A 19,589-nucleotide genomic window follows, 5' to 3' on the forward strand; every position below is an offset into this window, starting at 1 on the left:
TAATGCAGCCCAAAGCCTCTTCAGCAATATGGACAGCTACATAAATAACATTGCATCAGTTTTCTTTATATGTCTTTTTCATAAATATATTAAACAAGCAACATCATACACCCTTGACTGAAAATTCCTTTTTCAAATATATTCTTTCTCACAAAACTTTTCTTGTTGCTGATTAAACTGAATCTGTTCAAATGTTCATGAGTACAAATGTAGAATATCCAACCAATGCAACCAAATAGGCAAGGATGTTTTAGTTCATACAGTTGCTTCAATGGTCCACATGGATAAGTCACAGGACATAAAGAGCTACCACAAGTTTTTCCTTCCCATGGTTCATTCATAGATTCAATACTGTGAATATTACCTTTAGATTATGGTGTTGGTGAAAGTCAGTCCGATACTAAAAGATAAAATACTGACATAATCAGTGGTGCGTTCCTAAATGTTTAAGAATCAGTTTTGTTGGAGTTTTGTATTTTATATTTTAATCTTGTTTTAAATAAAATGAAAATATGGAAAACCAGTTCAATTTTCCCCATTACTTCAAACATGGTACTGCTGATCAGCATAGCAGACAAAGTAGCTAAGCTTTGCTCTCAATGGGCCCCAACAATTACTGGGCATACACCAATGTGAACTGAAATACAATGGTTTTTAAAAAGTTAATGAGAATAACTGTTAAGTAAACCAGTGTTAATAACTGTTAAGTAAACCAGTGCTTGATGTTTTTAATTATGTATTTATTAAATACATTTCTATGATGCCATGATCAAAATGTCTCTCAGTGGTTTATATAGGAGAAAATAATGCAATTTAAAACATACCCAGTACAAAAGTTAAAAATATTAAAAAGGCAACAAGACATTCAAGTGAAAGAAAAAAGAAACAAAGACAGTGAGATCAAATCATGAAATGGCTCTAGTTACAAAAGTTTCTCTGGGAAAAAAAAAAGCAAAGGGAGGCATACCCTGATCTCCCAAAGATATTGTTTCATAGTGGCAGTGTTACTATAGAAAAGCAGCACCTCCATCATTTTAACCTCTCAAATATTCCTAAAATGTGAGGTTTGTAGCAATAGCAATAGCACTTACTGTAGATTTATATACTGCTTTATAGTGCTTTACATCACTATAAAGAGTTAGCATATTGCCCCCAATAATGTGAGTCCTCATTTTACTGACCTCAGAACGATGGAAGACTGAGTCAACCATGAGAATCAAACTCTGGGCAGTGGACAGAGTCAGCCTGAAATACTGCATTTTAATCACTGTGTTACTATGGCTCTTGTAGCAATTTGGTAGGTATAACAGGTTGGAGCAATATTGACTAGAGTAGACAGTACTGCAAGTATCTGGGTACCAATCCATAAGACATAATCCCTATTTAGAGGGCACTGCAGCATTTTAGCCTAATGGCAATACGAATATGTGCTACTATTGCAAGTCCTCCTGCCCTGGTTAGATGGTAAGTGGAGCAACAATAAAAGCCAGAAATGGGTTCCTCTGATGCAGCAGGAACCATAAGTCCAAAAGGACTCCCAAGCCACAAACCTGCTGGCTGCTTACTCATCAATAGTAACATTAGCATTGGCAGAAATCTTCAATGTATCCACAGAAATTTGAGTTTGTTGAATCATTCTCCGAACAGTATTTTATTCATGTTGGGTGAAGTGAATCTAGGAAGGATTCCAGTTAGATCCACTACCCAATTTAGGGAAGGTTCTGTAGACTCATAACTCCTTCTGAAGAGGAGGAGTAGAAGCTATTTGGAAAGGGGCTTTGTATGATGTGTACCAATTGTACTTGTTGCTAAATTGGGACACTTGTTCAGAGTCACTGATGCCTTAACTATCTTCTATTTGGATTACTGAAACTTGATTTTCTTGGGGCTAAATCCAAAAGGATGCTGTTGTTACAGAATACATCAGTAGGGGTTATTGTGGACACATCTTCATATGCTATAATATCACTTCTTCATAATAATAAACATATAATGTTATTTCTTCATGAGCTGTGCCATCTCTAAAAGGCTTCCATGTTATAGTTCAAGATGCTGGTGATTATAGGATTAAGCTGACACACTGCTTGCCACCAATTGTTTCTGCCCATTCCACATCCTAATGTAATTGCAACTCAACAAGTCCCTTCCTTTAACTTACGTTCCCTGATGGAACCCAGAAGAGATGCCTTTTCTGTTTGTAGTACTTGGAATGTTTTTCCTTCAACATACAGTTGGCATTGATCCTAATGGTTTTTAGCAGATCACTGAAAACCTGGTTCTTTCCCAGGTGTTGGGAACATCATGACAGAAGCTTTCACTTTACAAATGTAATGCATATGAAGGCTTCATGACTGCCTATTAATTGTCGTTGTTGTAATTTGAATTTTTGTTTTGTACTAGTGAACACCACTCAGAGTCACATGTGCAGCAGTTGGGTGACTATATAAGTTACTCACTGTATTCCTATCTCCATTATAGGATAGTTTGTTTATACTTTCACATTCCTTCATGTGTCCATCAGTTCATCTCCACAAAATCAGGCAATTGTTAAGCTGTTCTGACACATCTATCCATTTCCAATTGCACAACATTATGACTACGTAGCATCTTTTCATATCATTCCACGCATTTGATATAAAGTGAGCTGTAGTTCACAAAAGTATATACCCTTTTACCATAGTCTATCATAAATCAATGCAGTGTCTTCCTATAGTAAGGTTCTCGTCTATGTATTTTGATTTCATTTAAGTTGTAAATTCATGTTCTTTTCTATTTATTCATTGTTTTTTTCTCCCTCTCTGCTGAAAACTTAACTAATGGATCAATTAATTGAAACGCTTCCAGTGTCTTTGTAATCCCTAGCTACCAACAACATTATTCCAGCAAATAATATGCTTACTATATTTCAGTTATAAGTACTGACTGTACATTGATTGATATATCAGCTCTGTTATATTTGGACTTAAATAGCCTTAAATTCAAATACTTCAATTTTCCTTGGGTGCAGAATGTCATGTTGACAGTTTAACCATAAGGGTGGAACTAGTCAATTATTATAAACCTCCTTTTCTAAGTAGGAAAAATGAGCATTGTATAACCTCCTGCCAGGAAAATGGAGTTTTTTATTATTCTGATCATGATAACCCCACAAGTTTTTCAGCTATTTTGAGAACAATAACAAAATAACAACAAATACATATGGCTGTCTCTAAGGTGCTTTTAACAACAACTCCATTAATTTTTCATATTATTGATAAAGAAAATTAAGAAAAGTCTATTTTAATGCAAACCAAACATAAAAAATCAGCAGATATCAAATTGAAGTAATTTAATCTTGTTTCTCAAGAATGCAATTAAAACAATGCAAATTAGGTTCATGTATAAGTAGATACGATCAACACAAGCATCAACCTGTATTGATATTAATATTGACATGCATTTTAATAACCTCTTAGGGGGTTAATTTAATGCCACTATAAAATATTGGTGTTTAATAACATAAATGCAGACAACATTACTTCTGGGGAGAGATTCATGAAATCACAAAGCTATTTTCAGAGTGGTAAAGGAATGTAAACCTTTCTTGCTCTGTTGTTCAAAAGCATTATTGTCATGCAGATGTCAAGGAAAGAAAAAGGGACGCTGTGTACATATGAAGCTGTTAAGGAATCAAAACAACTAATCTATCCTCACTTTTTTCTCCAAATAGCCACAAAGCAGCCATTATATTTCTATGCTGTTTTAACATGCCAGTGTGGATGTGTTATGACCAAGGTGGTTAAGGCAAGGCAGGCCTTTAAAGAGTCCTTTATTGCCTTCAAGAAATATTCAAAAAAAACAACAGCGTTTCTTTGGGATGGGAAGAGTAAATATCATACCTGCTTCCAAAGACATTGGATGAGAAACACTCTGTTATCTATTTGGGAGAAACTAAAAAAGAACCATTATATGAAGATGCTGTTATAGTTATTGACAATGGAAGCATTAATATATCCCAACGCCTTGGATCTCAATAAAATGATAAAATGCAGAGATTTGTTAAACAAAAAGGGAAAATTAAAAACACAGAACCAATTAGAAATCCAGGGAATTGAAATAGGATGGTGGCCCTACATGCAAGTTCAAATACGTTACAAAAAAGATAAAGAACAATTTGGTCTCTACACAAATTGGTCTCTACTCAGCAAGACAAAATATTACAAGGCACTGAGAAAAAAATGATTAGTAAAATATATAATTATTTATTGGATTATAAAATGAAATAAGAAACTTTTAAAGAAAGTATGATAACCTGGGCTAAAAATATAGGCCATAGCATTAATTTGGAACAGTGGGAACATATATGGCAGGTAAACTATAAATTAACATTGTCGGTCTCTTATAAAGAGAATATATATAAAATGTTTTACTGCTAGCATCTTCCACCAGCCAGAATAGCTAAAATGTTTCCAAATATGATAGCCTAATGTTGGAAATGCAATCATAACCAGGGAACATATTGTCATATGTGGTGGATGTGCCCCCTGCACGGAGATACTGGCAAAAAATTAGATCATGGTTAGAGGAAATAACGAAACAGAGAGTGAAATTTAGACCAGAAATCTTTTTATTAGGCATGTTAGAACCTAACATGGATAGAAAATATCAATATTTGATGATCCATATCATAACGGCAGCCAGAATCTCTTATGCCCAAAATTGGAAGCAGGCTACAATCTTCCTAGAAGCCAGAATTATTAATAAGATATATGAATGCACAGAGATGGATAGATTAACTAAGTTATTGAAGGATAAAGAAGGAGAACATTATAAAATATAGGATGCTTGATAAGAATGGATAAGAATAAGATGCAAAGGCGCCAAATGACTTATGTAATACTATAAAACCATAAAACAACAAGGTTTTCATGTAAATAAATATAAGTAAAAATGTATATATGTAAAAATGCCTAGAATGACAAGAAAACAAATACAGAGATGTATGACATGTTAATAGAATATATTTGCAATGTAAACACTGCTATAGTAACATTGTAAACTGTGGAAATTTGTTTTTAAATGTTAAAACATTTAATAAGTAAATTTATTTTAAAAAAAGAAATATTCAACAAACAGCCTCCCAACAACCAGTATCATGCCCTTGTCAGAGTTTGAATCCAAGGAGGAAGCCAGACAGCACAGGGAATGGGAGTGTGGCTCCGTTGGCTGTGGAGGAGGCTGGGGAAGGGCAAAGTCCAGCTGGGCAGAGCAAGGAAGAGATACAACAAGGGATAGGGAGTTCAGAAGAAGGACCAGGCCCACCCTCTCTTTATCCTAGGGCACTCAGGGAGGAACAGAGAAGAGAGCAACGTGGGTTGTTTGGCTTAAGGGGGAAGAAAGGGCCCTGATTCCCTTCATTAGCCACAGCTGGAAAGACAGTTGGCATGTGGCAGGCTGCTGGGAGCAAACATGACTTTATCCTGTGTTGTCATGGCTTATCTGTGTTCCTGGCATCTTCCCAACCGTGTGAGTTTTGCCATGCCTTCAAGTCCGAAATTCTTGCTCCTACCCTGCCAAACTAATTATTTCAGTTTGGCTTGTTTGGACTTTAAGTTACAGTTTGTGTTGACCATGTTTTGAACTTAATTTTCTGCAGTCAAAGGCTGTTCCTGGGAGAGTTTTTCTCCAGCCAGAAGGTAACCTAGACATTGTGGCAAAGTTGGAACTAATAAAGGAACTCTTATTGATTACCTGACTGTGTTGCATTTGTGCCATGCCCCGGATCATCACAACCAGTAAGGCTCCATCCCACAGTACCTTGAAGGCAACCACCCTCATTCCCCCAAACAACAGCCCATATATTACCAGGAAAGTCCACAAGGCAAAGTCGAGACATAAGACAAGTCCTCAGGCCAAAGACAAGGTATAAGGCAAAGACAATTCTGAAGGTAAAGCAAAGTAAAAGGGCACAAGGCTAGGGCAAGACAAACAACAGTCCTTAAAGCAAAGGTGAAAAGCAGTCCTTGAAGCAAGGCAAAAGGCACAAGTCAAAGCCAGGGTAATGTACTCCAAAACAAACAATTGCTCCTGGGGAAGACTAACTCTCCATGGTTTCTCCTTATGTTACTTTACACCAGGTGTTCCTTGTGAGAAGCGATGGGGTGACCTTTTCCTGAGTAGTTTTGCAGCTCTTCTTTAAGCTTGCCTATGCTCCGTTCTCCATGCCCTTGGATGGAGTGGAGGAGGTGGCTGTTCCTCATCAGAAGAGATCTGTTCTCTATCAGCATCACTGCCTGTCAGCAGCTGATCCTGTCCTGTGTTTGTGAAGGCAGGCCACCTCCCTCAATGCCTGAGGAGCATGGGACAGCACCGGCCTCAACCTCTGGCCTCTTCAAACATGCCAAGGGAGGTGTGCCACCTCTATCAGATGGTCATGGCTCCAACTCCTCCTCCTCCTCCTCTAAAATGTAATGAATCAGTAGAAATTTCTGTCTATACATGAAGTTCCATTATTGTCTTAGTAAAAATGAAAAGAACATCTTTATGTAGTTCTATAATTAGAAAGTTAGGAAATAATTATGCTTGGGGTTAGGGCAGATGTATTCACTCTCTAATTCCCATTCTTTACTTTCTAAATGCCTAGTTAACAGATATTAGACAGATAATGTAACTGAAGAAGACAATTTGTGGCTCTGTCAAAAATATATCTTCTGTTGGTATTTTATAAACAAATCTGGAGAACGAGTAGAGATAATTATTTAATTAGGATGTCTCCTATATTTATACAAACCATTATTGTAATGATTAAGCACATATTTTAATATAAATAAAAGCCTCAACATTTCCACATGAACTCAAAATGTCATTTCTATTTGCACTAGTGTTATACCAAAAGGGATCTACTGAATACAGTAGGTATTTATGCATCCATTTCAAACCTGGCTTATAAATTATTCATTTTCAGTCGTACCAAAAGTGCACATTATAGCATGGATATTGTCTTACCAATTTACTGTAACAAGTATGTATTTTGACGCTTGAGAAAAAATGGGGGCTGGGTTTTTTTTTTCTTGACAGACAATAGTGGAACTTTTCAAGCAAGTATTAATGCAGCTGCCATGTCCCCAAAAGCCATGTGAAACATTGAGCATAAAGAAAAAAATGGATAATAAGTATAACGTGATAGTAGGTTCAAATGTTCTTTAAATAAACAAAGACACAGGCTATATTACTCTATAATGGGCAGAAACATTCCAAATTAGAAATGGAAGCAAGTGCCAACCAACAGATGTGAAGCTAAGTGTCCATACCTGAAGATGGGAATGGCTCAAGTAGGTTTGAGAGTAAGGAATTAACTAATAGAGAATTAACACATTTTTATGGAAAGACTATTCCCTAAGCAGAAATAAATTAGGAAATGGCCTTAGGACCTGTCTACTCCACTAGACTTTCAAAAATCATAATTCATACCATGAGCTATAGATCAGACTGTATTTTCAGATATCAGTTTCTGAGCAGATAACTCTTTTGAATGACGCACACCCAGAAATGTGAAAGAGGCCTTCTCTTTCACATATTTTAGAGGGAAAATAAATAATGCTATAAAAATTTCCAATTCATTTAAAATGTGTGCAAAATGAATTTTCCACTGGGTTTAAATAAAACACAGATCTCACCAAAAACAGGTATTATATGTGGACATGTTGTAAATTCCAGACAGTTACATCCATCTACCTACTTATCTGCCTACCAACCAGTTATTACTTAGTTTTTTATTCTTTTTGAATAGAAGATCTAGAAATGTAAAATAGGTGGTAGGATGTTTAGCTGTTTCCCACTCATTTATCCATCACCAATGTCCATTGGGTTTCCGGTCATGTATTTCGGATGTTATGTTTGCATTTTCGTCCATTACAATTTCTTTTACAATTATCACACAGTGAGAACCACATAGATATATTTTTGGGGAAATCCATTTGTTTATTGGCATGAAATATGCTAACTTCTGTACATGATTGGACTGTTGGTTCTAACAATAGACCTGGGAGTATTATTGTTTCTTATTCTAACTTTGAACAATGCCTTGAATTTCAGGGAGCAGCCACTAAGCATATCTTTTATATTGTTTCATGGCTTTATAATTTTATGCACAGTATAATTGAACATGTGGCATCAAATTGATGCCTACTCTTTGCCACCACATAGGTATATTTTTCCAAGATGATATGTCGCTAAGTTCATTCTTCATGCCTTCCAATGGTGCACCTATTGCACTGTAATTGCACTGTAACTGATCATCTATCTTGCTGCTGATCATTCTCTTGTTCTCTTTTTTTCCTGTCTTTGCATTAAAGCCTTTTCTAAGGACTTCACATAATGTGTACAATATAAATTAATTTGCGACTGATCATTGGTGAGAACTCTGGGTTGATTTGTTCTATAATTCAGTAGTATACTTGGGGTTGTCCATGGTATTCTTAGGAGTCTTCTCCAACACCAAATTTCAGAAGCTTCAATGATCTTTCTATCCTGATTCTTCAAAATACAACTCTCATTTCCATAGTGGGTCATAGGGAATACTATAGTTTATACTATTCTGATCTTTATAGATTGGACACATCATGCTCTCAGAATTTCTATGCCAAGGGTGTTAAGGAGTGCTTAGATCTGGCCCGGGGGGGGGGGCTGCCTTCGAAACAATGAAGGACTGGCCCGTGGTGTCTCTGTCAGTGAAAATGGAGCTTGGGAGAACCACACACAGCTCTCCCCGGGCTCTGTTTTTGGCCATGATGGCCTTTTGCAGCCCTTTGCCAGAGAAAATGGATTCCCCATCCCTGCCCAGGCCACCACAGTTGCCCCTGACATGATTGATGTTGAGCTGGCTATGCCCACCAGGCCACACCCACTCCTCCCTCACCCACCTAGCCCTTTGAGGTCAAACACAACTCTGATGTGGCCCTCAATGAAAACAAGTTTGAAAGCCTGGTCTATGCAATCACCTTAATAACTGATATACCAAGTGCTAGTCTGTGGTATATTTATTGATTGCTTTTCCTTTACCATTGATGGTTGATCCCAAAAGGCACAATCCATCTACCATTGCAATGATCTTAATTATCAATTCTAAGGCTAGCTATTGTATAAGTTGTCATTAGTTTCCTTTATATTTAATTTTAGTCCCAATTTATCACTACACCCATGGACTTTTATTACAGCTTTCAGATCATTTGCACTGGCTTTCAGAATAATGTTGTCAACCTAGCATAGATTATTGACATTTTTCTCTTCAATTTTAAATGCTTATCTTCTTCCAATCCATGTGTGTGTGTGTGTGTGTGTTTGTGTTTGTGAGAGTGTGTACTCTCAGGATATAGGTTGATAAATAAATACCAAATTGGACCACTTCTTTGCCAGTCTGGAGCCAGTCTGTTTCATCATGTTCTGTTCTGATTAGCTTGATCTAATCAAAACAATCAAAGGCCTTCCTATGGTCAATGAAGCACATATTGATTTATTTTTGGTATACTTTGGCTTTGTCATCTAGCCAGAGTGCATTCTATGTTGATTTTCAGATTTTCTGGCATTGCAGAGTTTGAACTTTTACTGATTCTTCTTCTGCTATGCCATATTTATGTGGGTATTTCACCAGTTCTGTTAATAAGAACCAGAAACCTGATATAATTTCATATTCTAGTCTAGAGTTTCTAATAAATAGGAAATATTTTCTAGGGTGTCTTGGTTGTTGATATCTCTAATGTACAGTATTTCAGTATAGTCTTCCCTAACTCCATACTGTTTCAAGGCTGGAATCTTTCCTATGTACAATATACACAATCTGAAATTACATAATGAACTTAACCAATCAAACATGAGATTTTAACCAAATTGCTTGGCTCTATTCCACATTTCTCCATAAAGTTGCATTCTTCCTATATAGCATATTTATATTTCTTTGTAAAGTTGTATATCATCACAATAGATTAACATAAACTGTATACTGAAAGATACCGAAGACCAGCTTGGAAGATCATATTTGTTGGCATGTAATGCTGAACTATCTGAAGAATGAATGATTATACCCCTATCAAATTTTAAGTATCATGCTGTTAAAAATATTAGTCACACAGAGTGCTATTTAAATGCAGCAGAGCAGTAAAATTCCCTTGTCAATATAAACGAGGATAACCTGATAACATGATACTTAATGCTCTGTATCAGTTGGGGGATGACAGCCTGTGGAAAGCTCTGATATATGTAAGTGCAGTAAAAGATACTGTGGAGGTTGTCAATACCCTGCCAATAGATAAACTCTGCTTGTCATTTAAGCCAGCTGACAGAAATCTGGCTGTCTCCCTTCTTCCCATTTTGACATTCCCAAAGCGGGGGGGGACTTTGGAGAACAATCCCTTGATTAAGTCAAAACATAACAGTGAAGATGCAGGAAAGTGTGAGGGAGCATCCAAAGGAAAGTGACTTAAGATCTGCATCCTGACCTTTTGAAAGATCAAACTCCTGAACCAAACAAATTCTAAAGAAACACCTTCTTCATTTAAGGGGAAAAAGATTAGACGCTGTCATGTATAAGCAAAACTCTAGAGATTTTTTTTAAAGCCTTTTATATTTAAGACAGTTTTTCTGTCATTTTTCTTTTTGTTCTTCAGGTTTTTTTCTCACACTGAAAGAAATTTCCACTTAATCAGGACAAGAAAAGAAAGCAGCAACATCGTGTGGGTAAAGGTCAGGTTAATTTTCACTTACATGATGCTGCTTTATCACTAGCTGAGCAAAGATTCAGGGTGTTTTCCCCCAATCCTTTTGTGCTTTCCCTACCATTATCTTAACAGATCTGAACAAACTCCAGATATTTTATCCAAAAGTATATTTTTGCTACATTATCTTTAAATGTGCTGGATTACACATGTAAGAAATGCTGTACTGAGAGGAATAAAAAGATCTCTTATGAGGAGGGGTAGAGATCTTACTCATAAAGACTCGAGTAAACATTTTCATTCTGAATAAGTTTTTCAGGTCCTAGAGTCTGAAATATTAGTATTGCAATAAACCTGCTGGATCAAATGCAACATCTTAGTTCAACATTTTATTACGTCCAGTAGCCAACTTTGGGAATACTTCCAAACAGGAAATAACCATCTCTCTTTTGAGAATTCTCCTGCAACTGATATTTAGAGGCATGCTTCCTCAACTAACTGGTAAGTTTCAATCCTTGATAGAACTGCCCTCCTTACCCAACACTCTTTCAAGGAAATCCAAATTAATTATAGACTCAAGACAAAATGTATAGAAGAAAACATTATCAATGTTTCCCCCTTTTTGGAGTCATAAAAGAAAGTAATTTTAAATCATCCCCCTGAGAATAAGACAGGAGCCTATGAAAGCCTATTTAAGGGGGGAGGGAATTCAGAAAATGATGATTATAGAATCCTATACATTATTGAGTAAAACAGCTCAATAGCATAAATGATTATATATTATAATGTCTACATGTATATATGATCTAGTTCTAATATCAGGAAAAAGAAGAGAGTGAGGTGTCCCTGGATCTTTATACTTGATCCCATAATCTATCAGGTATATCATAGTAACTAACTAAACAACTCTTTTTCTTTTTTGCACTGTTGGTTTTTCTCAATATAGTATCAACTGCTTCAGTTCTCCAAGAGTATGGAATTTCTCTTGAGAATTTTGAGATGGCTATGTTCTATTAGTTGTCCTTGCTTGTGTTTTTTTTAAAATTTTATTGGTTTTTAAAAATAAATATAAACAAACAAAACATAAAAACATCAAGCTATCTTCCATATGTGTGGAACCCTAAACCATCCCGAAGAGACAGTGAAAGTGAAGAGCGCATCCTATCGATCCCAGGGATACCGCAAAGTCCCTGGTAGTTCCAGGAGAAGCTCTTCTTGCCAGCGGCAAAGAGGCAGCCATTAAAGCTGCTGAAGTTGGGACAGCTCCAAAATGGAAGAGAGCAGAAAGAGAGAGTGTGCCAGTCTGGTGCAAACTTTTTCTTTATTCTAAGATCTGAAAGGACACCCTAAGGAAAAGAAAGAATCTGTAAAAGTTTTGACAGATGTGATTAAGCAGCGATTTTAAACAGGAATGTCAAAGTAATGTTGTTGTTTTCCTCATTGCTGGATTTTCTATACATGATCTTGTATTTTGAAACTGGACTGGTTTTTTTCGTTTACATCTATTTCATTTTCTCCTTTTTGATTTTGTAATATTTTAGGCTAGAGGCTCCCTTTAGTTATCTCTTTTTTTAAAATATCTTTTTCTTTTTTTATTAATTCTTATTATATCTTGCTTGGAAAAGAAGGGGGAAAGTGAGAGCAAAGAAACTTTGTAACACTGGCAACTAGAGGCTTGAAACTATTCTATTTCCCTGTGACCAGACAAAGCTGAGAAAGAAAGAACTGAGACTCTTTTTCAAGGACATTGTCATTTGATAAGATAGAGGGAAGAGCATGGGAGAATACTATTGCAGGTGCTCTTCTGGGTTTCTGTCAACAGCTGGAGTCTGGTGTTGAAACCAAGGGGGGAAAAAGGTAATAGGTTTTTGGAAAAGAGAGCTATAATAAGAGCCTTGGATAATTAAACAAAGTGCAGTGTGCTCTTTTTACTTTTTCTAAGTTGTGCTATCCCTCCTCATCAGCTTTATTGTATTTCATTTTATCTTTTTTTTTTTTTTTGTAATAACTAGTTGGGTTTTTGGCTTTGTTGGAGCTTGTCTTTGTTTTTTTTTCTTTCTTTCTTTGGAAGTCCAATCTCTATGTTTGCTTTTTATTTTAAAGGGAAAGCTTTAGTATTAATGTTTCCTTTTTTTAAGGGAATAGCCTTTTTTTTCTCCTTTCCTGCTATTTTTGTTTTTTCATCTACCTTTCTGGTTTATTCTTCTGCACTCTTTCCTATTTGAGACCTTTTAATTGGCTTAAGGTGTTGAAGAACCTGAAGAATTTTTCTTTTTCCTCCCCCCGCTTTTTTTCAAGCCTTTTTCTTCATCCAACTATTGATTGGATTAAGGTATACAAGAACCTGAAGAAATTTTGTCCTCCCTTTTTTTCTTTTTTTTATCATTATTATTGGGCTTCTTTTTTCTACTATTTTTATTTTTGAACTATAATTGGTTACTTCACAATTGGATTAAGGTTTAGAAGAACCTGAAGATTTTGAATTGCTTAAAATGAGTAGGAAATTTACAACTCCTGGTTCTTCAACTTCTACTTCTTCCTCTCCACCATCTGGAGGACAACGTTCAATACAGACAATGTTAAAGCAAGAAAAAGAATAAGAAAAAGTGACTCTGCAGATGATTATGCAAGGAATTCAAAATATTCAAGCAAGATCAGAGAATATTGAAAAGAGAATAGAGAACATTGAAAAAAAGAACAGAGAACATTGAACAAAGAACAGAGAACATTGAACAAAGAACAGGGAAAACCGATGAAAAAGTGGAGAACATCCAACAAATGATGTTGAAGTATGATGAGAGATTCCAAAAAATTGAAGAAGAAGATAAACAAAGAGACAAGAAGTTTGGAGATATTGATAATAGATTAACGGTGCTTGAACAAGATAAAAGTGGTATGTTGAGATGGGAGATGGATAGATCAGAATTCTATCTTAGATTCCAAATCGTAGAGGAAGAAAAAGGACAAAACTTAGCTGAGATAATGATAGAAATACTGGCTGAAGCTTTGGAAATAACTCAAGAGAAGATGATGGATGGAATAGATGAGGTTTATCGAGTTTTCACAAGATATGCGATGAGAAATAGCTTACCAAGAGAAGTTCACATTAGATTTACAAAGAAAGCCATTAAAACTCAAATATTGCAAGTGGCAAAAGAGAAAACATTGAAATATAAAGACAAGGAGATTGTGGTCTTGAAACAAATACCCAGAAGAGTGAGAGAGATGAGAAGAGAATACCGATTCCTGACTAAAATGCTATTTAAAAAAGAGGTGAATTATAGATGGCTGATTCCAGAAGGCTTAATGTTCACATGGCAAGAACAGAGACATAGAATTGACTTAATTGAGAAAGCGGAATTATTTTATACAGAATTTTTTGGAGGGAAAGAGGAAGAGGCAGAAAAAGAGATCTCACTAACTGAATTCCAAGAGGACTGCCAAATGGCAACTGAAAAAGAAGAAGGTGCAGTTGGTGGAAAGGTGGAAGCCAAAGAACAATGTGAACTAAGATCTACGAGAGCTGCTAAATTTAACTACAAAATATAACCATGGAAGAGAAAAAATTGATTACAATTAATATAAATGGACTTAACTCAGCCGTTAAAAGAAGGAAAACCTTTCATAAATTAGAGAAATTAAAATTTGATATAATTTGTCTACAAAAAGTACATATTAAAAAACAATATGAACAATTGTTGATACAGCCAAAATTAGGGAAAATATTTACTTCCTTGACACAATGTAAGAAAAGAGGAGTGGTTTTATATATTAAAGAGACCACCCCAGCAAAATTGATTTATACTAATGATGATGGAAGAATACTAATGGTGGAAATAATGGACAATAATACGAAAACACTCCTGATTGCAATCTATGCTCCGAATGACAAACAAGAAGAATTCTACAAAAAATTACATATGAAAATAATTGAACTGGACTATGCTAATATAGTTATGATGGGAGATTTTAATGGAATTGTAGACAATAAATTGGACTATACAGCACAGAAAACAATAAAGCAAAACAGAAAGACTCTCCCTAAATCTTTTTTTAAAATGGTGGATGAAATAAACTTAAAAGATACATGGAGAGAAAGAAATGCTAAAACTAAACAATACACCTTCTATTCAAATAGACACTTATCATGGTCCAGAATAGATATGATATGGATGTCAACAGAATTAATAACTAATATTCAAGAAATAAATATTGAAACAAGTACTTGGGCAGATCACAATCCAATGACAATTAAATGGAAAGGACAAAAAAGAAGATCTAGATGGACGTTAAATAATACTATTTTAAAGGACAAAGACTTCACACAGTGGATGGAGAAAGAATTGCCTTTTTTCTTTAGAGAAAACAAAAAAGAAGATACATCAATTCAGAATGTATAGGATACAATGAAGGCATATATTAGAGGCTTGATAATAGACTATACAAGGAAAAGGAATAGTATGAAAAGACTAGCCTCTAAGGCCTTAGAGGATGAGTATAAAAGACTTGAAAAAGAGCTACAGAAAATGCCACAGAAAAAGGACATCAAGCTAAAAATGGATATAATTAAACATAAAATGGGTCAAATAGAAAAAGAAGAATTAGCACAGAAAGTAAGAGGTGCTAAACAGAATTACTTTGAAGATGCAAACAAACCAGGTAGATGGTTAGCATATAAACTGAGAAAGGAGAAAGAATCAAGGAAAATATTGCAATTAATAGATGACCAAGGCCAAGTTTGCTATGGTGGTAAAAAGAAGAAGGAAATCATTCGAGACTTCTATGGGAAATTATATATGGAAGAGAATATTGATGAGGAAAGAGTTAAACAGTACTTACAGAATGCTAATTTATCTCAGATACCTAAAGAGATTGAAACAATGTTAGAAAGCAATATAACGATGATGGAGTTAACTGAAGCACTCAAGAAGCAAAATAATGGAAAGGCACCAGGTCCAGATGGACTTCCGGCAGAATTTTACAAAACATTACAAGAATCGTTAAATCTTCCATTGCTAGAAGTTATGAATGAAGTTATGTTAAAGAAGAAGATACCTAAATCATGGTCAGAAGCCTATATTACACTTATTCCAAAAGAGGAGGCCGATCCATTACAAATTAAGAACTATAGACCCATTTCTCTACTAAATGCAGATTATAAAATTTTTGCTTCAATATTGGCAGAAAGACTTAAAAAATATTTAAATAATTTTATTCATCCTGATCAAAATGGATTTCTGCCAAAGAGACAAATTAAAGACAATATGAGAGTAATCTTGGACACCTTGGAATACTACAAGGCACATCCTGAAAAACAAATGGCTCTGATATTTCTAGATGCACAGAAGGCATTTGATAATATGAATTGGTGATTCATGTTATTACTGTTGGAACAGATGGGTTTTTCTAGAAAATTTCTTCAAGCAATAGAAGTTATATACTATAAGCAAACAGCAAAGGTAATGATAGAGGGAGAGCTGACAGACTCTATCAATATAAGAAAAGGAACAAGACAAGGGTGCCCACTATCACCTTTGTTGTTTGTGTTAACTTTGGAAGTGCTAAACAGAAATATTAGAGATGAAAAGAATATAAAAGGAATGAAAATCAAAAAGGAAGAATTTAAGCTGCAAGCATTTGCAGATGATCTGGTTTTCATCTTAGAAGACCCTTTAGAAACAGCATCAAAATTGATAGAAAAGATAGAGACATATGGAAAGGTAGCTGGTTTGAAAATAAATAAAGATAAGACAAAGATCTTGACAAAGAATATGCTATTAAGACAAAAGGAAGAACGGGCAGATTTATTGAAAATTCAGGTCACAAATAAGATTAAGTACTTGGGGATATATTTGACAGCAAGATGTAGTACATTAAAAGAGAATAATTATATCAAACTTAAACAGCAGATAGCGCTAGATCTGGCGAAATGGGAAAATTTACAACTGTCATTAATAGGGAGAATATCAACAATCAAGATGAATATATTACCCAGAATTTTATATTTGTTCCAAACAATTCCAATTAGGCTTGGAAAAGATTACTTTGAAGATTTAAATAAAATTGTGTTGAAATATATATGCCAAGGTAAGAAAGTGAGAATAAAGTTAAAACTTTTGCAAGATGCTAGAATTAGAGGAGGATTTGGCTTGCCTAATTGGGAGTTGTACTATCAAGCTACAAATCTGATGTGGGTTAAGGAATGGATAGCACTAAGAAATACTAGATTGTTGACATTAGAAGGACATGATTTGTTGTTGGGGTGGCATGCTTTTTTATGGTATAAAGGAACTAAAACACAGGGGTATTTTAGAAGACATTATATACGGGAGTCTCTGTGATTAAACTGGGAGAAGATTAAAAGACAATGTTACTTGAAAATTCCAGTCTGGTTATTGACTATTGAAACATTTTCTTATCCTATAATATACAAAAAGGAACAAACAGTTAGATATGGTGAAATATTGAATGAATAGGGTGAACTCAAATCTATACAAAAGCTAGAGGAACAAGGTATAAAGATGAATTGGTTTTCATATGCACAAATACATTCAAGGTATGATAAAGATTCTAAAACAGAAGGTTTCTATGATAAATTGACTGATTTAGATAAGATTTTGACAGGTACTGATGAAAAGGTGATTAAAAAACTGTATGGATATTTATTAGAAATTAAATTAGAAGAAGAACAAGTTAAAGAAGCTATGATTGCTTGGGGGAAGAATTTTGGATATGGGATTGATTTAGAGAAATGGCAAAAATTGTGGTCTCAAAATTATAAAATGACAATGTCAACAGCATATAAAGAAAATTTGTATAAGATGTTTTACAGGTGGCATTTCCCCCCAACAAGAATAGCAAGAAAGTTCAAGAATAAATCCGAAAAATGTTGGAAATGTCATCAGACACCTGGCTCATATTCCCATATGTGGTGGACTTGTGCGGATGCTAAAAAATACTGGACTAAAATCCACATGTGGTTGGAAAAAATGACAAAAAAACATATAGACTTGAAACCAGAGATATTTTTATTGGGAATTTTACCTGAAATATATAGTAAAGACTTGAAATACCTGATTGTAAATGTATTAACAGCGGCTAGGATTGTATTTACTAAAAACTGGAAAAATGAGAAAATACCTTAACAGGAGGAAATCATTAAGAAAATATTGGAATGTGCTGAAATGAGTAGATTGACATTTGAAATTAGAGAACAAGAGGATAAACAATTTTATAAAATTTGGGATCTTTTCTATCAATGGTTAGACAACAAAGTATAGTAATAAAATATGTAGATTTTTAGAAAATAATAAATATATAAAGATGTACTTCTTTCTTATTATAACTACAAAATGATTTTAGGATAGATTTGGGATGATAATATGAACTGTTATAAAATAAATGAAGTAAATTATGGTTATCTTGTAAAACATGAATGAATAAAAGTATAGTCAAATGATTGATTAATAATGATACTAAGGTATTTAATTTTTGATTGACAATATGAGATTATATGTAACGTAATTGTAATTGAAGACTACGAAATGGAAGCACAAAACAATTTGTAAACCATCCGGCACATTGTATGTACACCTATGGAAGATAGCTTGATGTTTTTAGGTTTTGTTTGTTTATGTTTGTTTTTAAAAACCAATAAAAAAAAAGAATTTCAAAATCCATGCTCCTGAAGTAGTTTACTAACTTAACTTTTACCTAGGAGGTGTATAATTTGGACTCTGCATGCTGTGAGCTGAACTCTGATGTTAGCTAAATTTGTTTGTGAAGAGAAAATCCAATATCTTTCTGGAAAATTTTAAAGAAATTGTATTTTTGTCATTGTTCTGAATTGGTTTGGGAAAGGAGAAAGAGATGATATTATTGAATATTTCAAATAGAGACACTATAACCAAGAGCCCAATTTCTATTTAAACAAAAAAAAAAATACTAAATAAAACTTATTCAAAGAACTAGTACATTTGAATTAGAAAAACAATAATAGATGGATGCATGCTTTCATCTCATAACTGCTTGCTTTAAATAGCAGATTTCAATAATGGGAAAAGTAAAAGTAAATCTATTTTCTCACTGAGTAAAGATTTTTAAAAATACAGTTATGGTTGTTTTAGTATTATGTGTTTTGAAATCTCTTGGCTTCAGTTTATACATATTGCATTTGTTTGGGTTTAATTCAGTGTATTGTGCAAATACAGCTTCTATAGTTAATGACCATAAGCTACATAGGATATATTGAACTAACCATTGTGACTAATAATTTAGTAAACATGTAAACATGTTCTAATGTGATTGTGTATACAGTTCGTAAAAGCTGAAAACTCAATAATCAGGTAACTCATAATGTTTTTCATTCAGTGATACAAAAAGTAATCTTTTCATCTGAAAATATCATCATCATCATTATCCAAATTATCAAAATAAATTAATTGTAGGAATTTCAACAATGCTGACATACTGCAAATTATTTTCAGTTAATTCCTTTGAACTGGATTACATCATCTGCTCAGAATTTCTTTGGGCAATTTCTGGGTCTTCTAAGGTCAAGTATACAAATGAAGTATTGTTATTGTTTAGCTCTGAACTGTTTGTCATACAACTCATTGGTATTTTTATAAGCTTTATGTAACATACTCCTGACTGTGGCCCAATCCCTATATTTCTTTTGAAATTGCATTGGGTTATGCTAAATATTTGTCATTTATTTTAGAAAAATATGCCTAAATTTATGTTGTAAAAATATTCCCCAAAGTGAACCTTACTTCTGCTGACCACAGCAAGTCCATGTACAATGCGGAAGTTCTTTCCCAGTGGAATAATCAGTCTTAAATAATGACTTGATTTTGGCTACATCATATGCTTTTTAAGAACTGTACTAATAAAACCTGT

The sequence above is a fragment of the Notechis scutatus genome, chromosome 4 (genome assembly GCF_049901735.1).
Source record: "Notechis scutatus isolate UNSWTSFEM ecotype Mainland chromosome 4, rNotScu1.2, whole genome shotgun sequence".
NCBI lineage: Eukaryota > Metazoa > Chordata > Lepidosauria > Squamata > Elapidae > Notechis > Notechis scutatus.